The sequence below is a fragment of the Oncorhynchus nerka genome, linkage group LG16, assembly GCF_034236695.1.
Source record: "Oncorhynchus nerka isolate Pitt River linkage group LG16, Oner_Uvic_2.0, whole genome shotgun sequence".
In the NCBI taxonomy this organism is placed as follows: domain Eukaryota; kingdom Metazoa; phylum Chordata; class Actinopteri; order Salmoniformes; family Salmonidae; genus Oncorhynchus; species Oncorhynchus nerka.
In genome coordinates, this window is record NC_088411.1 from 4,328,105 (window position 1) to 4,348,576 (window position 20,472).

The 20,472-nt window shown below is 42.9% G+C and overlaps 1 pseudogene; it reads right to left on the minus strand.

Moving 5' to 3' along the window:
• Positions 1 to 4,966: 4,966 nt before the first annotated feature.
• Positions 4,967 to 20,472, minus strand: part of LOC115143931 (liprin-alpha-3-like) — a 74,362-nt pseudogene continuing 58,856 nt past the window's right edge.

Genomic DNA, 20,472 nt, shown 5'->3' on the forward strand with positions numbered 1-20,472 from the left:
TTAAAAACCCCATCATTTGTTTGCTCTAGAGCAATCTCTCGCTCAATCTCTCGCTCAATCTCTAGCTCAATCTCTAGCTCAATCTCTAGCTCAATCTCTAGCTCAATCTCTCTGTAAATGCCATGTCTGTAGGTCTCTGTGTTTCACTCTCGCTTTGTGTCTTAACCTCTCTTTTGTTTAAGCACCTCATAGCACTTTGTCATCACCTGTGAGTATTGTTTTTGGTTATGGTGTTTTGTTTGCTGGTGGGAAAAGGGGAAACCAAGACAAGTCGCCCATGGGCATACACTACCCGTAGGTGAACTTTGTTAAATACACTAGTTAGAACTGGGTGGACCACCAACTGTATTTTTGGTTAGTTAGTTAGCTGTTGTTAAAGTAGGCTAGTCTAGCTTAGGGGTGTTTTTGAATACTTATTGTTTCTTTTCTTGGGTCCAGCTCAGCCCCTTTTCCTGCTCCCCCCATTACCGTGTGTTTATAAATAAACCTAGAGTTTGACGGTAGATTTCAGTTGTCGTGGTTATTTCGTGCACACTTTTTTACTTTGTCACAATAATAATTTGCATGAGTTATGTTACGGGTCTCATTACCATCCCCCCTAGACTGTCGGTCCAAAAGGGATTCGTAACAGAGTGGTAGAAAGTGGCTTTAGCAGCAGAGAGAGAAGAGGAAAATGTAGAGAGGAGGGAGTGAAAGGATGTCAGGTCCGCAGGGAGGCGAGTTTTCCTCCATTTCCGCTCGGCTGCCCGGAGCCCTGTTCTGTGAGCTCGCAATGAGTCGTCAAGCCACGGAGCGGGAGGGGAGGACCGAGCCGGCCTGGAGGATAGGGGACATAGAGAGTCAAAGGATGCAGAAAGGGAGGAGAGGAGGGTTGAGAAGGCAGAATCAGGAGATAGGTTGGAGAAGGTTTGAGCAGAGGGAAGAGATGATAGGATGGAAGAGGAGAGAGTAGCGGGGGAGAGAGAGCGAAGGTTGGGACGGCGCGATACCATCCGAGTAGGGGCAGTGTGGGAAGTGTTGGATGAGAGCGAGAGGGAAAAGGATACAAGGTAGTGGTCGGAGACTTGGAGGGGAGTTGCAATGAGGTTAGTGGAAGAACAGCATCTAGTAAAGATGAGGTCGAGCGTATTTCCTGCCTTGTGAGTAGGGGGGTAAGGTGAGAGGGTGAGGTCAAAAGAGGAGAGGAGTGGAAAGAAGGAGGCGGAGAGGAATGAGTCAAAGGTAGACGTGGGGAGGTTAAAGTCGCCCAGAACTGTGAGAGGTGAGCCGTCCTCAGGAAAGGAGCTTATCAAGGCATCAAGCTCATTGATGAACTCTCCGAGGGAACCTGGAGGGCGATAAATGATAAGGATGTTAAGCTTGAAAGGGCTGGTAACTGTGACAGCATGGAATTCAAAGGAGGCGATAGACAGATGGGTAAGGGGAGAAAGAGAGAATGACCACTTGGGAGAGATGAGGATCCCGGTGCCACCACCCCGCTGACCAGAAGCTCTCGGGTTTGCGAGAACACGTGGGCAGACGAAGAGAGAGCAGTAGGGGTAGCAGTGTTGTCTGTGGTGATCCATGTTTCCGTCAGTGCCAAGAAGTCGAGGGACTGGAGGGAGGCATAGGCTGAGATGAACTCTGCCTTGTTGGCCGCAGATCGGCAGTTCCAGAGGCTACCGGAGACCTGGAACTCCACGTGGGTCGTGCGCGCTGGGACCACCAGATTAGGTGGCCGCGGCCACGCGGTGTGGAGCGTTTGTATGGTCTGTGCAGAGAGGAGAGAACAGGGATAGACAGACACATAGTTGACAGGCTACACAAGAGGCTACGCTAATGCAAAGGAGATTGGAATGACAAGTGGACTACACGTCTCGAGTGTTCAGAAAGTTAAGCTTACGTAGCAAGAATCTTATTGACTAAAATGATTAAAATGATACAGTACTGCTGAAGTAGGCTAGCTGGCAGAGGCTGCGTTGTTGACTATGTAGGCTAGCTGGCAGTGTCTCGTTGTTGACACTACACTAATCAAGTCGTTCCGTTGAGTGTAATAGTTTCTACTGTGCTACTGTGCTGCTATTCGGGGCTAGCTGGCTAGCTAGCAGTGTTGATTACGTTACGTTGCGTTAAAAGAACGACAATAGCTGGCTAGCTAACCTAGGAAATCGCTCAAGACTACACAATTATCTTTGATACAAAGACGGCTATGTAGCTAGCTATGTAGCTAGCTACGATCAAACAAATCAAGCCGTTGTACTGTAATGAAATTAAATGAAAAATGTGATACTACCTGTGGAGCGAAGCGAAATGCGACCGGATTGTTGAGTGCGGAAGTTCTGTTCGGTAGACGTTGGCTAGTTGTTGGCTAGCTAGCAGTGTCTCCTACGTTAAGGACGACAAATAGCTGGCTAGCTAACCTCGGTAAATTAAGATAATCACTCTAAAACTACACACTCTAAACTACACAATTATCTTGGATACGAAGACAGCAAAGACAACTATGTAGCTAGCTAACACTACACTAATCAAGTCGTTCAGTTGAGTGTAATAGTTGTGCTGCTAATCGGTAGACGGTGGACTAGCTAACGGTGGACGTTGGCTAGCTGGCTAGCTGCAGGGCAGTGTAGACTGCGTTAGGACGACGAAATACGATAATTACGCAATTATCTATGATACAAAGACGGCTATGTAGCTAGCTAAGAAGAAATTGCTAAGATTAGACAAATCAAACCGTTGTACTATAATGAAATGTAATGAAATGTAATACTACCTGCGGACCGAGTGCAGATGCGACCGCTCGCTCCAACCCGGAAGTAATCAAGTGGTAGGCCTGATCACTGACAATGATGAGATGGCCTTAGGGAGGAGGTCAGAGAACTGGCAGTGTGGTGCCAGGACAAGAACCTCTCCCTCAATGTGAGCAAGACAAAGGAGCTGATTGTGAACTACAGGAAAAGGCATACCAAACAGGCCCCCATTAACATTGACGGGGCTGTAGTGGAGAGGGTTGAGTTTCAAGTTCCTTGGTGTCCACATCACCAACGACTTATGGTCCAAACATACCAAGAGAGTTGTGAAAATGGCACGACAAAACCTATTCCCCCCCCAGGAGACTGAAAAGATTTGGCATAGGTCCTCAGATTCTCAAAAGGATCTACAGCTGCACCATCGAGAGCATCCTGACTGGTTGCATCACTGGCTAGTATGGCAACTGCTCAGCCTCCAACCGCAAGGCACTACAGAGGTAGTGCGTACGGCCCAGGACATCACTGGGGCCAAGGGTCCTGCCATCCAGGAAGTCTGTACCAGGCGGTGTCAGAGGAAGTCCCCATTGTGAAATACTACAGCCACAATAGTTATAGACTGTTCTCTCGGCTTCAACGTGGCAAGCGGTACTGGAGTGCCACGAGGCTTCTAAGAGGCTTCTAAACAGCTTCTATCCCCAAGCCATAAGACTCATGAACATCTAATCAAATGGATACCCAGACAATTTGCATTGCCCCCCCCCCCCACCTTGACACTGCTGCTACTCTCTGTTATTATCTATGCATAGTCACTTTAATAACTCTACCTCCATGTACATATTACCTCAATTACCTAGACTAACTGGTGTGCCCGCACATTGACTCTGTACCGGTACCCCCTGTATATACAGTGGGGAGAACAAGTATTTGATACACTGCCGATTTTGCAGGTTTTCCTACTTTCAAAGCATGTAGAGGTCTATCATTTTTTTTATCATAGGTACACTTCAACTGCGAGAGACGGAATCTAAAACAAAAATCCAGAAAATCACATTGTATGATTTTTAATTACTTAAAAATCATACAACAAAGTACGATCTTTTTCCCCATGTGCAGTTGCAAACCGTAGTCTGGCTTTTCTATGGCTGAGCGGCCTTTCAGGTCATGTTGATAAAGGACTCGTTTTACTGTGGATATAGATACTTTTGTACCGGTTTCCTCCAGCATCTTCACAAATTCCTTTCCTGTTGTTCTGGCATTAATTTGCACTTTTCGCACCAAAGTACGTTCATCTCTAGGAGACAGAACGCGTCTACTACAAGTCTGGTTCATCCACCAGACTTGTGGAGCTCTACAATTTTGTTTCTGAGGTCTTGGCTGATTTCCCCATGATGTCAAGCAAGGAGGCATGGAGTTTAAAGGTATGCCTTGAAATACATCCACAGGTGCACCTCCAATTGACTCAAATTATGTCAATTAGTAGCTTCTAAAGCCATAAGCCATAATTTTCTGGAATTTTCCAGGCTGTTTAAAGGCACAGTCAACTTAATGTATGTAAACTTCTTACCCACTGGAATTGTGATAAAGGGATTTATAAATTAAATAATCTGACTGTAAACAATCATTGGAAAAATTACTTTTGTCATGCACAAAGTAGATGTCCTAACCGAATTGCCAAAACTATAGTTTGTTAACAAGAAATTTGTGGAGTGGTTGAAAAACAAGTTTTAATGATTCCAACCTAAGTGTATGTAAACTTCCGACCTCAACTGTAGATCAATTCTCTAGTAAAAAGGTGCTGCCCAGCCTGTAGTTTTTTTCTGATAGTGGATATAACGTTGAAGATTTGACGTTGTTTCAAAAAGGTACAAATTCAACATATTTTATTCAAGGTTTGTCAATGTTGAAAACTGGTTACAATGATGACATAATCCTGTGATTGAAAAAAACAATTTACGTTGATAACTTTTTCAAATCCAATGTAGATTCCACATCACAATATGTTGACCAATTACGTTGATTCAACCAATTTGTGCCCAGTGGGAACCTAATATGAGGGAAGGATTAAAAGAAAAATCAAGAACACATCAAGTAACTGTTCCTGTTGACCTTCCATAGGAAGGATTACATAACCTTATTTGGAAGAGGAATTATAATGTGGAACAAAAAATTGCAAACACTTAGTTTCCATCCATTTTACAGGTATTTTTTAATTACAGCTTTTACAATCATTATCATTGTTATATTACTTTCAATTATCATCACTACTCTTCATTAATTTAAATCCTAAGTTGTTTTTAAAATGTACATATACAAGTATATCTTAAATGTCCATAATTTAAAATGCATTTACTTTATAAACAAAAATTACAGTCAGTCTTAACTAAGTATGATATTAACATACAGTTCAGACACACACACACCATAAAAACATGATACAAATAAAACACACACAATTTACAAATTACCCGTACCCAAGGTTTCATGTCATTACATGATTGATATCATTAATCTCACTCTAAAATGGTTTTGTTTTGGCATGCATATTAACAAATTTGTTGGTGGAACAGGATTTTGTCATAATGCACTTCACTCATTGTCCTTCTCATTGTGCACCTCATGGTGTATGTTATGGCTTAAGAACATGATTCCATTCCCTCACACACTCTCCCTTCATAACCCTTATAACTTATTTCGTAACCTCCCTCTCCCTCTGTCCTAACACAGTGTTCCTCAACCTCTGGTCCATGGACCGACCAGTTCCTTGGATGATGCTGACTGGTCCCTCAGATGGTTAGCTGTACCTGATTTAGTCAGTTCTCAAGTGCTCATTTTAATGTAAATGGTTCCCCAAGAGAGAAGGACCATAGCTTGTGGGTCCTTAGTAAAGGAAAGACCTTATCTTGCCTGTCCACGTTACAAAAAGGTTGAGAAACACTATCCCAATACCCTGTTCTGAGATTTGAACAGATAGGGTATGCATGTTCTCTCGACAGTCCAAAACAATCTGGATCATCATTCTGTTGATCAGAATGGGAATGCAGTTTTACATCTCAAAGAAAAACAAGAAGAGTCATTATGTCGTCATTTCACACTCACAACTGAACTTAACAATTGGCGATAGAGTCACTTTCTACAGCATCAAACAACTGTGGACAGACACAGAGACAGAGAGACACACAGACACAGAGACAGAGAGACAGAAAGACACAGAGACACAGAGACAGAGAGACAGAGAGAGAGATGGACATTCACTCTATTTTAGCATCTTTTCATTCTCTCACATTGTCCTTGTTTCTTGAAGGATTCCAGTTGAATTCTTGTTGTTTGTGTTCTATTCTCCATTTTGTTGTTCTAAAAACTGGGTAGATTTTTTTCGGACTCTAAAACAAACACAGGGTTGCTATATAATGAAGCAACCAAAAAATAACTACAATTCAGTATGGGTCGGCTCTTTTCTGAAATGTGTTTGGATGACTGAGATGACTGAAATGACAAATGGGTTCTGATGACAGTACTGAATATTTAGTGAGTCTGCCAGATCAGAGGCAGTAGGGATGACCAGGAATGTTCTCTTGATAAGTGTGTGAATTAGACAATTTTCCTGTCCTTCTAATAAGCATTCCAAATGTAGCGAGTACTTTCAGGTGTCAGGGAAAACATACTGAGTGAAAAGTACATACGTTTGATAAGAATGTAGTGAAATAAAAGTTGTCAAAAATATAAATAGTAGAGTACAGATACCCCCCAAAAAACTACTTAAGTAGTACTTTCAAGTATTTTTACTTCAGTACTTTACACAACTATTTACAACTTTGTACATGTTTATGATATTATTTGGCAATTAAGTATTTTTCTCACCTGGTGTGCTTATCTCTAGCAGGAATATGTTCTCACTGACCCTGACTCACCCCTGGGACCGGAGTTCACTGAAACAGATAGCATTACGATTTTAAAACACCAGTCAATGACACTAGATTTCCAGTCAATAACACTGAAATGATTGGTCAGCATGGAATCAATGACTCAAATAGCAGGTACCCGGCGGGAAGGAGATGAAAGAAACGACCACCTCACCTTCACTTTGGACTTTCCTCAGGGTGACGGAGGGCGTGGAGATGGCGGAGGCACGGAAGTTGGCGGGTAACGTTTCCGAGGAATCAGAGGTCACGCCCCGGAGGTCCTTCTCTCTGAACATCTTTCTCCACGAGGGTGAGCGAGTGAACGTCTTAGTGCCATCCTATCAAAGAGACAATATTGTATGATGATATTCATAAGGTTTACCAGTGCTAGTTAAAGTTGAAGTCAGAAGTTTACATACACCTTAGCCCCCCAAAAATTTACTCAGTTTTTTATAATTCCTGACATTTAATCCAAGTAAAAATTCCCTGTTTTAGATCACTTTATTTTAAGAATGTGAAAAGTCAGAATAATAGTAGAGAATGACTTATTTCAGCTTCTATTTCTTTCATCACATTCCCAGTTGGTCAGAAGTTTACATACACTCAATTAGTATTTGGTAGCATTGTCTTTAAATTGTTTAACTTGGGTCAGATGTTTTGGGTAGCCTTCCACAAGCTTCCCACAATAAGTTGGGTGAATTTTGGCCCATTCACACTGATAGAGCTGGTGTAACCGAGTCATGTTTGTAGGCCTCCTTGCTCGCATGCACTTTTTCAGTTCTGCCCACAAATTGTATATGGTAATGAGGTCAGGGCTTTGTGATGGTCACTCCAATACCTTGACTCTGTTGTCCTTAAGCATTTTGCAACAAATTTGGAAGTATGCTTGGGGTCATTGTCCATTTGGAAGACCCATTTGCGACCAACCGATAACTTCCTGACTGATGTCTTGAGATGTTGCTTGAATATATCCTCATGATGCCATCTATTTTGTGAAGTGCACCAGGCCCTCCTGCAGCAAAGCACCCCAACAACATGATGCTGCCACCGCCGTGCTTCACAGTTGGGATGGTTTTCTTTGGCTTGCAAGCCTCCCCCTTTTTCATCCATACATAACAATGGTCATTATGGACAAACTACTCTCTTTTTGTTTCATCAGACAAGAGGACATTTCTCCAAAAAGTATGATCTTTGTCCCATGTGCAGTTGCAAACCGTAGTCTGGCTTTTCATGGCGGTTTTGGAGCAGTGGCTTCTTCCTTGCTGAGCGGTCTTTCATGTCAATATAGGACTCGTTTTACTGTGGATATAGATACTGTTGTACCAGTTTCCTCCAGCATCTTCACAAGGTCCTTTGCTGTTGTTCTGGGTACGTGCATCTCTAGGAGACAACGTTCAAAGTACGTTCATCTCTAGGAGACAGAACGCGTCTCTTTCCTGAGTGGTATGACAGCTGCGTGGTCCCATGGTGTTTATATTTGCATACTATTGTTTGTACAGATGAACGTGGTACCTTCAGGTGTTTGGAAATTGCTCCCAAGGATGAACCAGACTTGTGGAGGTCTACAATTTAGTTTCTGAGGTCTTGGCTGATTTCTTTTGATTTTCACCTGATTTGTTAACAAGAAATTTGTGGAGTGGTTGAAAAACGAGTTTTAATGACTCCAACCTAAGTGTATGTAAACTTCCGACTTCAACTGTAGGTATACTATAGAACAGCATGTGGGAAAAATACATGCACATGGTTCCCAGTTAATGTTCGTAGAAACAAACTGCCTTTCTTCATGATCAAAAGCCTCCGGCAGGCAACTATCCACCTACCATTTCATAAAGATTGTAACGCTTGCTTGTATGAGTCATTAACATTGAGCATACCTTTATTGATGTTGTTTTCATTGGCATTCTTGTATTATTATTTTTACCTCATCTGGTCTTCTCTCAGTTCCCATGGAGATGAGAGCATTGTAGTCCTTCTCCAGCATCTGCCTCGCCTGGGAGAGAAAGAATGAGTGTATTAAGATTATAATTAAGATTATAAAGGGAATTTATTGATTACATTGAATTACAAAACAGTTGTAAATGAAGTAGGTTGGTGATTGTGGTGAATGATGGTTGTTCTGATTAGACTACGATAGTAAAATGGGGAATGCCTGTCCTCTGATTGGATAGTGGTCAGCCCGTCGGCATGGCTGGATTTTAGAGAACATTTTAGAGGACCCCATCTTGGCGGTGTAGAGACTTTTTCTTAAATTTAAGGACATTTTTTGCAATTCTACAAGTTTCTTAATGAAGTTGAAAGAAATTGTGTCCGTTTTAAAGGTGTGATATGCAGAAATCGCATCGCCATTGCTTGGTTAAAAAAATTCAAATAGTTTGCCTAATTTCAATTTGTGTGACAAAATAAGCAACAAAAACTAGTAGAGAATCATGGGACCATGTAAAACGTTGTGAAATATATTTTAACGAAAAAATATTGTATTTTCAGCTTGTTTGAAGTTGGTGTACAAAAGTATCAAAGTACGAGAGTAAAAGATACAAAAACGAAACATAAGAATTATAAGCATAGAAAATGCGCACATAGAACACATCTACCGCTTCTTAGACTTGCTTTCAATGAGAATGACAGATCTATAACCCACATATGAATTTGGTCAGGTCACCCATAAAGTTACATATTGCAGCTTTAAAGTAAATGTCTTAGCTTTTATTTTGCTGATTGTTAGTTCTCAAACATTATATTAGTACAATATATACATCTGTTATTATCGTTATGTCTGGTTTTAGTCATTTAAGTTTACACCGAAAGCATTTTTCCAGCATAAAATAAATATGAAAAAAAACTTAGACGGCCCTTCCAAGGATTTCCATGGCAGAAAAATCCCTGTTGGTGAGCATGTTCTGATTGGACTACTGTACACAGAAATATGCTGGGTTGTTTGGATGATCCAACTGCTGGGTTGCAGGCATTGGGCCACTTAGTTGGGTTGTTAACTTTAAAAAGAGCAAGGTTGGGTTGTTGATGCTGATAGACCGTAGGCGTGGCTTAGTAGGGGGCGTGGCTTTCAGGTAGTTTTTGGCCACCCAGGAGTGCAAATGTCATTCCGGTTAATCTGTTCTGTTGTTGCATTGTTATCACATGAAGGTTGAACACTAATGATTTTATAGCAATAATAAGGGTTACACAAGTGTATGAGTCAAAAGCCTATGCATATCTGAATGTTGGGATAGATACCACTTTGTTACAATATTAAAAATCCTATTGTTATTCATTTCAAATTAGAATATGGAAAGATTAAAAATATTCAAGGCAAATTTAAATTTGCAGTGTACAAACTTAACATGATGAACAGGAATGACATTTACTCTCACGGGTGGGCAAAAATAACTGTCTGAAAGCCACGCCTGCAAATTACCTATGGATTAGAATAAAAAAGGGTTTGTGCTACCCTTGGGATGTCCCTACCCCAAACCCTACCCTAACCTTAACTGTTTTAAATGTCAACTTCAACGGGGTGACGTCAGCGTTGGGACGTCCCAAGGATTCCTGATAGCAAAAAACAATAAAAATGTGAATAGCAGCAGTCTTACCACTAACCTGATCAATTCTGCCATTGTGTTTTTTTACACTGTTCTTAACTTTTTTTGTACATAATGTCTCCACCATCATTTCCTATGACCAAAAACAGCTTACTATTATTCACTGTGTATTTATTCCTCAAGTCTATTTTAAATTCTCTTTTTTATCTTTAACTCTGCATTGTAGGAAAATAACCGTAAGTAAGCATTTTACTGTTAGTCTACATCTGTTTACAAAGCTTGTGACAAATACAATTTGATTTGAATGGATAAAGCCATCGATAACGTGACACCATTCATTCCTATGTGAAGACTCAATAGTGCATTGAAGCCAAATGAAGTCGGTTAAGATGACGTCTCGGAGACATACCATGCACAGTCTGAGCTTCTCCAGGAAGTGATGTTGCAGACATACTGACAGGCCAGTTTATTAGGTACACCATCCACCGTCACGGAAATTATTATTTTTACAGTGAGTCACGTGGCTGTGCCTTGCTATACAAAGCAGGCAGACAGGCATCGAGGCATTCAGTTACTGTTCAATTGAATGGGCAAAATGAGTGATCTAAGCGACTTTGAGCGTGGTATGATCGACGGTGCCAGGCGTGCCGGATCCAGTATCTCAGAAACAGCGACCCTCCTGGGCTTTTCAAGCACAACAGTGTCTAAGGTTTACAGAGAATGGTGTGACAAACAAATAAATAAACATCCAGTCAGCGGCAGTCCTGTGGGCGAAAACGGCTCATTGATGAGTGAGGTCGAAAGAGAATGGCAAGAATTGTGCAAGCTAACAGGTGGGCCACGAACAGGCAGGCAAATAAATGAGCAACACAACAGTGGTTGGCAGAACGACATCTCAGAACGCACAACTGGTCGATCCTTTCTATGGATCAGCTATTGCAGCAGACGACCACAACGGGTTTCACCACTACCAGCTAAAAACAAGAAGAAGTGGCTCCAGTGGGCACACCATCACCAACACCGGACAATTGGACGGTTTCTTGTGTCATGTTGATGGCAGAGTCATGTCTTGGCGAAAGCAGCATGAGTCCATGGTGTACTGGTGTGGGGAATGTTTTCCTGGCAGACATTTAGGTCCCTTGATACCAATTGAGCAACGAATGTTTCCAACACATTGTAGAATCCACGCACTGAAGATTTCAGGCTATTCTAGAGGCAAAGGGTGATCTGACCCGGAAGCAGATGGGTGTACTTAATACACTGTCAGGTGACTGTACATCTGGTCTATTAGAAGCTATTATTGGTATCATGATTGTGTTCAAAAACATTTACCACGAAGATTGCAATTTTTCCATTCACTATAACGAGGGATCCTGTTTCCTGCTAACAATTCCTGCAGTACCGCGGTTGGCTTTCAACTTGCGTGGCTTCAATGCGAGGGGGCAGTCATTCACCCCTGGGTCAACCCAGCATGAAAGTGATGGTTAAATGATGGTTAAATTAGCCAATGTTTGTGTAAGCCAAACAACCAAACATATTGGGTTCTTCACACAACACAACTGGCTGGGTCAAAATAACCCTGTGTGTGTGTTCTGTCCAATATTTACCCGAATATCTGAACAGACATTGTTATTCGATTACCTGTGAGAGTATATCTTTTTTTATTTTTTATTAAAAGGCTTTGACTAAAATTGTATTATATATGTGCCATTGCTACATGCAAGGATAGACCATGACATTAAAAATGTTTATAAAACAGTTTTATGACAGTTTCGATGACAGTTTTAATGAGTGTGTTTATCAGTCATTCAAAACAGCTTTACTGTCAGAGGCTCTATGTGTAGCAGTGATGTGGGAGAGTAGGCTACAATGATCATCCAATAGGTAGGCTGTTGTTTAATATGAATGGAATTGTTGGACGGGGAGAGCAGCAAAATAGCCTCAATTAGCCTTGCTAGCTAGCTGGCTAGTGTAGCTAGCTAGCGTCTTTACTTCAATTTGATGCAGTCAAGACAGACCAGATGAGATGATAAATTTGTTGCTGCAATAGGTTGTCTAACCGAGTTGGTCTGTCTACTTTCTCTCTCCCCCTCCATGTCAGACACTCCGTCCCTCCCACACCGTTCTGTGCTGAAACAGGCAGAATTACACCTCTTGAATCGCACGAGCAAGTCCCCATTGAAGTTTTAAATGTATTTAGACTATCCGGATACCATGATGTTATTCGAATAGTGAAATTATTTCAAAAGCAAACTGGGTCGTTTTTAACCCAGCATTTTTTGGGAATGTAGCAGGAAGGGAAGGTACCTGTGTGTTCTGATTGGGCATCTGGAGGAGCAGGGCTAGGTCGGTGTAATCAAACGTGTCGTCCAGGGCTAGGAGGGCCCCATGGACCCCACTCTCTGTGAGATTATCTGCAAACTCCTTTAGCCCAATGGCCTGGACCCAACACATCACTCGATCATTGGACCATACCATCACATCTAGGGAGCAGGCAGAAAGAGGCAGCTACTGTAGTACAATAACAATCGTGTGGGGTTACAAATACAGTGAACATTTGCATTTGAGAAACAAAGAATATGGCGACGTTATAGCCCAAGTTACCCGGTTAAAAGTTACCTGTACGTATGCTCACCTTGGTTCTGATGTTGGTTCTCATCCCTCCTCCTTTCAAGCTCCTTCCTGTCATAGTTCAAACGCTTCAAGCACATGATGCCATAATGTAGACTGACCCTGAGAGAGAGAGAGAGAGAGAGAGAGACAGAGAGAGAGAGAGGGATACTGTTGATGTCCTCACAACCAAACACATTAAAAACCCTGATGCAGAGAGACTGGAGAAAAGAAAACTATTGAGTAGGGGAGACCAGGGTTGGTTGTCACAGTGCTAATTACTCCCAATCTAAATGGCACTCTGTAATATTTTTAAAGGTTAATATATGTGAATTCTTTGAAAGAGCTCCGTTTGATGCCCCTCTCTCACACATTTGTTTCTGTCACACACACCCACATGTGCAAGCACACGCAAACACTCACAAATGTCCTAAAAAGGTACTTTGTTATTCTCATGGCCTAAAATGCTGAATTTTGTTAGGAATATCATTCGATCAAAGAAAGGCTATTTTTTTGTATGCTATATTGCTTTATTTCCTGTAGCAAAAGGTATACGCTTCTAGCAAAAACCAACCCCATACTGTGTGGCTGGTTGTCACAAGTGGACAGAGTGTTTGATGGCTTATGGAATAAGATATGAGGATAAAAATGGTCTCCATTTCAAACCAAGTCCTTGGTCTTTCTCCTGATATTGAAAAATTGATTGACACTACAAAAGTATGTGGACACCTGCTCGTCGATCATCTCATTCCAAAATATCATTCCACTAGATGTTGGAACATTGCTGCGGGGACTTGCTTCAATTCAGCCACAAGAGCATTAGTGAGGTCGGGCACTTATGTTGGGCTATTAGGCCTGGCTCACAGTTGGCGTTCCAATTCATCCCAAAGGTGTTCGATGGGGTTGAGGTCAGGGCTCTGTGCAGGCCAGTCAAGTTCTTCCACATCAATCTCAACAAATCATTTCTGTATGGACCTCGCTTAGTGCACGGGGGCATTGTCATGGTGAAAGAGGACTGGGCCTTCCCCAAACTGTTGGCACAAAGGTGGAAGCACAGACTCGTCTAGAATGTCATTGTATGCTGTAGCGTTAACATTTCCCTTCACTGGAAATAAGGTGCCTAGCCCGAAACATGAAAAATAGCTGCTCCAGAGTCCAATGTCAACAAGCTTTACACAACTCCAGCCGTCGCTTGGCATTGTGCATGGTGAGGCTTTTTCATGAAAACACATTTCATGATGCTCCCGACAAACAGTTCTTGTGCTGATGTTCCAAACTGCCTCTGGAGGACAGACCATTTAAACGCGTTACGCACTTCAGCACTCGGGCAGTCCCGTTCTGTGAGCTTGTCTGGCCTATCACTTCTCAGCAAAGAACATTGTTGCTCCTAGATGTTTCCACTTCACAATACCAGCACTTACAGTTGAACGGGGCAGCTCTAGCAGAGCAGAAATTTGACAAACTGACTTGTTGGAAAGGTGGCATCCTATGACAGTGCCACGTTGAAAGTCATTGAGCTCTTCAGTAAGGCCATTCTACTGCCAATGTTTGTCTATGGAGATTGCATGGTAGCGTGCTCAATTTTATACACCTGTCAGAAAAAGGTTTGGCTGAAGTAGCCGAATCCACTAATTTGAAGGGGAGTCCACATACGTTTGTATATATAGTGTATACTGGTGCTAAGAAATACACACAAGAGTAAAACGTATGACAACCAACCCCTTCTCCTCTAGAGAAGAGGAACAAAAGAGATGATGATAAGAAATACATGTAAAAACCATTGAACTAAGCAGACGACACTAGATAAGATGCCCTTTGGTAATTGCACATTTAATATTCCCATCCCACTACTCCTCTTTGCTGTTGATGATCAGTATTTTATTTGTTTTCATGCAGCACATAAATTAAGGAAGCAGATTTGTGCCAAATCAATACCAAGATTTTGGCATGAATGGAATGCTCTTCGATGACAGCAAAGATTGATTGAAACTATTTGAATCCAACCTGTGGAAGCTGTCCACCATTTTAAGCTGTCCCCTAAGCTCCTTCTTGGTGAGATGGTCCAGCATGCGAGCGTCCACCAGAGACTCCATGAAGTAGGAACGGTACTGGGGCAGACCCAGGCTGGGCAACCACTCATTCCCTACCCACTCATGATTCATGTCCCCGTAGGCCAGGATCTAGATGGGGGGGGGGGGGAGAGGGAGGGAGAGAGGAGGGGTGTTGGGATACAAAACATAGGGGGGAAAGAGGGAGGTGGGATATAAAAACAGGAGAAAAAGTGGATGAGAGAGCGCTAGACAATTTATTTCAATTTCCTAAATTTCCTTCCAAAATCTTCTCTGAGAATAGATCAAATCATTTAAAGGAACATTTGGATTTGGGATATACAGTTGAAGTCGAAGTTTATATACACTTAGGTTGGAGTCATTAACTCGTTTTTCAACCACTCCGCCAATTTCATGTTAACAAACTATAGTTTTGGCAACTCTACTTTGTGCATGACAAGTAATTTTCCCAACAATTGTTTACAGACAGATTTATTTAATTTATAATTCACTGTATCACAATTCCAGTGGGTCAGAAGTTTAGATACACTAAGTTGACTGCCTTTAAACAGCTTGGAAAATTCCAGAAAATTATGTCATGGCTTTAGAAGCTTCTGATAGGCTAATTGACATCATTTGAGTCAATTGGAGGTGTACCTGTGGATGTATTTCAAAGCCTACCTTCAAACTCAGTGCCTCTTTGCTTGACACTATGGTAAAATCAAAAGAAATCAGCCAGGACTTCAGAAAAAAAATGTGTAGACCTCCACAAGTCTGGTTCATCCTTGGGAGTAATTTCCAAATGCCTGAAGGTACCGCGTTCATCTGTACAAACAATAGTACGCAAGTATAAACACCATAGGACCTCGCAGCCATCATACCGTTCAGGAAGGGGATGCGTTCTGTCTCCTAGAGATGAATGTACTTTGGTGCAAAGTGCAAATCAATCCCAGAACAACATCAAAGGATCTGGTGAAGATGCTGGAGGAAACAAGTACAAAAGTATCTACATCCACAGTAAAACGAGTCCTATATCGACATAAGCTGAAAGGCCGCTCAGCAAGGAAGAAGTCATTGCTCAAAAACTGCCATAACAAAAGTCAGACTACGGTTTGCAACTGCACATGGGGACAAAGATTGTACTTTTTGGAGAAATGTCCTCTGGTCTGATGAAACAAAAATAAAACTGTTTGGCCATAAAGACCATCGTTACGTTTGGAGGAAAAAGGAGGAGGCTTGCAAGCCCAAGAACACCATCCCAACCGTGAAGCATCGGGGTGGCAGCATCATGTTGTGTGGGTGCTTTACTGCAGGAGGGACTGGTGCACTTCACAAAATAGATGGCATCATGAGCTAGGAAAATTATGTGGATATATTGAAGCAACATCTCAAGACATCAGTCAGGAAGTTAAAGCTTGGTCACAAATGGATCTTCTAAATGGATAATGACCCCCAAGCATACTTCCAAAGTTGTGGCAAAATGGCTTAAGGACAACAAAGTCAAGGTATTGGAGTGGCCATCACAAAACCCTGACCTCAATCCTATAGAAAAATTGTGGGCAGAGCTGAAAAAGCATGTGCGAGCAAGGAGGCCTACAAACCTGACTCAGGTACACCAGCTCTGTCAGAAGGAATGGGCCAAAAATCACCCAACTTATTGTGGGAAGCTTGTGGAAGGCTACCCAAAACTTTTGACCCAAGTTAAATAATTTAAAGGCAATGCTACCAAATACTAATTAAGTGTATGTAAACTTCTGACCAACTGGGAATGTGATGAAATAAATAAAAGCTGAAATAAATCATTCTCTCTACTATTATTCTGACATTTCACATTCTTAAAATAAAGTGGTGATCCTAACTGACCTAAAACAGGGTGTGACTAGGGTGGGTACGCTAGTTTTGTTTTTGTCTAGGGGGTTTGTATGTCTAGGGTTCCGTAGGTCTAGGGATTTTTGTAATTCTATGTTGGCCTGATATGGTTCCCAATCAGAGACAGCTGTTTATCGTTGTCTCTGATTGGGGATCATATTTAGGTATCCATTTCCCTTTGGTGTCTGTGGGATCTTGGAGGAATGGACATGGACCTGGGAAGAGATTCTGGATGGAGCAGGACCCTGGACGCAGGCGGGGGAGTATCGCCGTCCGAAAGAAGAAATCGAGGCAGCGAAAGCGGAACGGTGATATTACGAGGAGTTATACAAACGAGGCGAGCACAAGAGGGAACCCCCCCAAAATATTGGAGGGGGCACACGGGGAGATTGGCTGAGTCAGGTTGGAGACCTGAGCCAACTGCTTGTGCTTACTGTGGGGAGCGTGTGACTGGTCAGACTTGCCGGGCTCAAGTGAGCCTCCAGCCAGGACGCATTGTGCCAGCTCTACGCTCCAGATATCCAGTGTGCCTCCACAGTCCAGTACGTCCTGTGCCTGCTCCCCGCACTCTCCCTGAGGTGCGTGTCACCAGCCCGGTACCACCAGTGCCGCCACCACGCACCAGACCTCCAGTGTGCCTCCACAGTTCAGAGCTTCCGGCGACAGTTCCCAGTCCAGAGCTTCAGGCGACGTTTCACTGTCCGGAACCTCCAACGACGGGCCACAGTCCGGGGTCTCTGGCGACGGGCCACAGTCCGGGGTCTCCGGCGACGGGCCACAGTCCGGGGTCTCCGGCGACGGGCCACAGTCCGGGGTCTCCGGCGACGGGCCACGGTCTGGTGGATGGGGTATGTCACGCCCTGACCTGAGATATCTCTGTTTTCCTTATATTTTGGATAGGTCAGGGTGTGACTAGGGTGGGTACGCTAGTTTTTGTATTGTCTAGGGTTTTTGAATGTCAAGAGTTTTGTAGGTCTAGGGGGTTTTGTAATTCTATGTTTGCCTGATATGATTCCCAATCAGAGACAGCTGTTTATCGTTGTCTCTGATTGGGGATCATATTTAGGTAGCCATTTCCCTTTGGTGTTTGTGGGATCTTGTTCTATGTTTAGTTGCCTGTCTGCACTATTCATTACAGCTGCACGTTTCTTTTGTGTTTGTTTGTTTTGCTGAGTTTCGGTGTTATTATAAGCATGTGGAACTCTACTCACGCTGCGCCTTGGTCTGATCTTTATAACGAAAATGACATCAATATAGTTTTCCCGATCATGACAATAATATTAATGACAAAAAACAACTCACCTGGTCCCAGCTGAACTCCTTTACTTCCTTCAGTAGAGGCAGAAGAAAGGGAAAGAGGAAAAAAAGGATAGATATGGAGGGAGAAGGAACGATTGCCAGAACGGTAAATGGCAGGAGGCATTATGGAGAGGAGAAGATATAAGGAAGGAGGGGCAGAAGGAGGAACAGTTTGTTGGTGAAGGAAAATTAGTTGGAGAAACACTACATTCAAAGAGAAATTGGGGGAGTAGTGGGGGAAAGGTGCAGCAATACATGCCTAATCAGAGACAAAGACAAAGAAAACAAATGTTAAATGGCATTTCATTCAGCATAGTCTCAAGTTGCCTGACGATTTTAAGCCAGTTAAATGTGTACCATACAATCTTATACAGTTTCAAATTAATACACCATCGTTAGACAATTGAGTTGCACGAAATGTCTTTTAATTGGTTGAACAAAGATTTAATCACTTTTGAAATAAGATACTTTCTAGGAGAACTTAAAGCAAATAGAAACAGCTTACTGGTTTTATGGCAGAGGTCAGTGACTCCATTTCTGCATGAGTCATCCAGATATTACTGGTCGACTGTGATGTCATAGAGGACAATTTGAGATTGGAAAAGAATAAATGATTACAGTTGGAATACATTTTCACTCAGACACATTTAAACTTCTGGATGTGTGGCAAGTATGTTACTGAACATATGCTAATGTTTGTGTACAGGTTATTACGTATTGTTTCACTTACAGAGTGTGTGCTGGCCGGTGCCGAGGGGCTGGTGAGGGACACCATCTCCTGAATGGCCAGGCGTAGTTTAAGGCGATGCAGGGGGTTACTGATGCCAATCTCCCGCTGGATCTCTGTGTCCGACAGGTTGGCCATAATGGCACCGCTCTTCACATTGGCACGACACGCAGCCACATACCAGGCAGGCATGCCCACCCACAACTAAGACGAGGGAGACCGAATATGGAATATGGGAATATTTACACACATTACCTGCCAATAAGGCTGAATTGAATTAAAGAATATCATTATGTACAATAACAGTAAAGAAGTTGACACCTACTCATTCAGTGGTTTTTCTTTATTTTTACTATTTTCCACTGCAGAATTATAGTGAAGACATCAAAACTATGAAATAACACATATGGAATCATGTAGTAACCTAAAAGGCATTAAGTAAAAAAGTAGCCACCCTTGGGCCAAAATACCAGCAACAGTGTGTGAACCTTGTGAAGACTTACAGAAAACATTTGACCTCTGTGATTGGCAACAAAGGGTATATAACAAACTATTGAGATACATTTTTGTTATTGACCAAATACTTATTTTCCACCATAATTTGCAAATAAATTCATAAAAAATCCTACAATGTGATTTTCTGGATTTTTTTTCTCATTTTGTCTGTCATAGTTGAAGTGTACCTATGATGAAAATTACAGGCCTCTCTCATCTTTTTAAGTGGGAGAACATTCACAATTGGTGGCTGACAAAATACTTTTTTGCCCCACTGTATATGTCAAGGCTGAGAAATGCTTGTTCTTCCAACAATCGTCTCCTTCCTAGGGCATCAGATTGCCACGTCAGGAGTGGAGATGGAGAGAGACCGCATTGCAGCCGTGCGTAATTGGCCGACTCCCACCACGGTAAAGGAGGTGCAGCGATTCTTAGGGTTTGCCAACTACTACCGGAGGTTTATCCTATTACCTCACTGCTAAATGGGGGCCCGGTGCGCTTACTGTGGTCGGTTGAGGTGAACAGGGCTTTTAGGCACCTGAAGGCTCTGTTTACCTCGGTTCCTGTGTTGGCTCATCCGGATCCCTCTTTGCCATTCATAGTGGAGGTGGACCTATCCGAAGCTGGGATAGGAGCAGTGCTCTCTCAGCGCTCGGGTACGCCACTGAAGCTCGAAACTATGATGCGGGGGACCGGGATTTGTTGGCTGTCGTAAAAGCCTTGAAGGCGTGGAGACATTAGCTTGAGGGGGCTAAACACCCTTTTCTCATCTGGACTGACCATTGCAATCTGTAGTACAGCCGGGAGGCAAGGTGGGCCATGTTTTTCCACTCGTTTTGTGTTTACTCTCTCTTACAGACAGGCTCCCAGAACGTTAAGGCAGACGCATTGTCCCAGCTGTATGACACAGAGGAGCAGTCCATGGATCCCACTCCCATACTCCCAGCTTCTTGTTTGGTGGCGCCGGTAGTGTGGGAGCTGGACGCGGACATTGAGCGGGCGTCACGTGCAGTTCCCTCTCCCCCTCAGTGTCCAGCTGGGTGTCTGTACGTTCCGTCTGCTGTCCGTGACCGACTGATCTATTGGGCCAGCACGTCACCCTCCTCTTGTCATCCTGGGATAGGTCGGACGGTGCACTGTCTTGATGGGAGGTACTGGTGGCCCACTTTAGCTAAGGACGTGAGGTTTTATGTTTCCTCCTGCTCAGTGTGCGCCCAGTGCAAAGCTCCTAGACACCTGCCCAGAGGCAAGTTACAACCC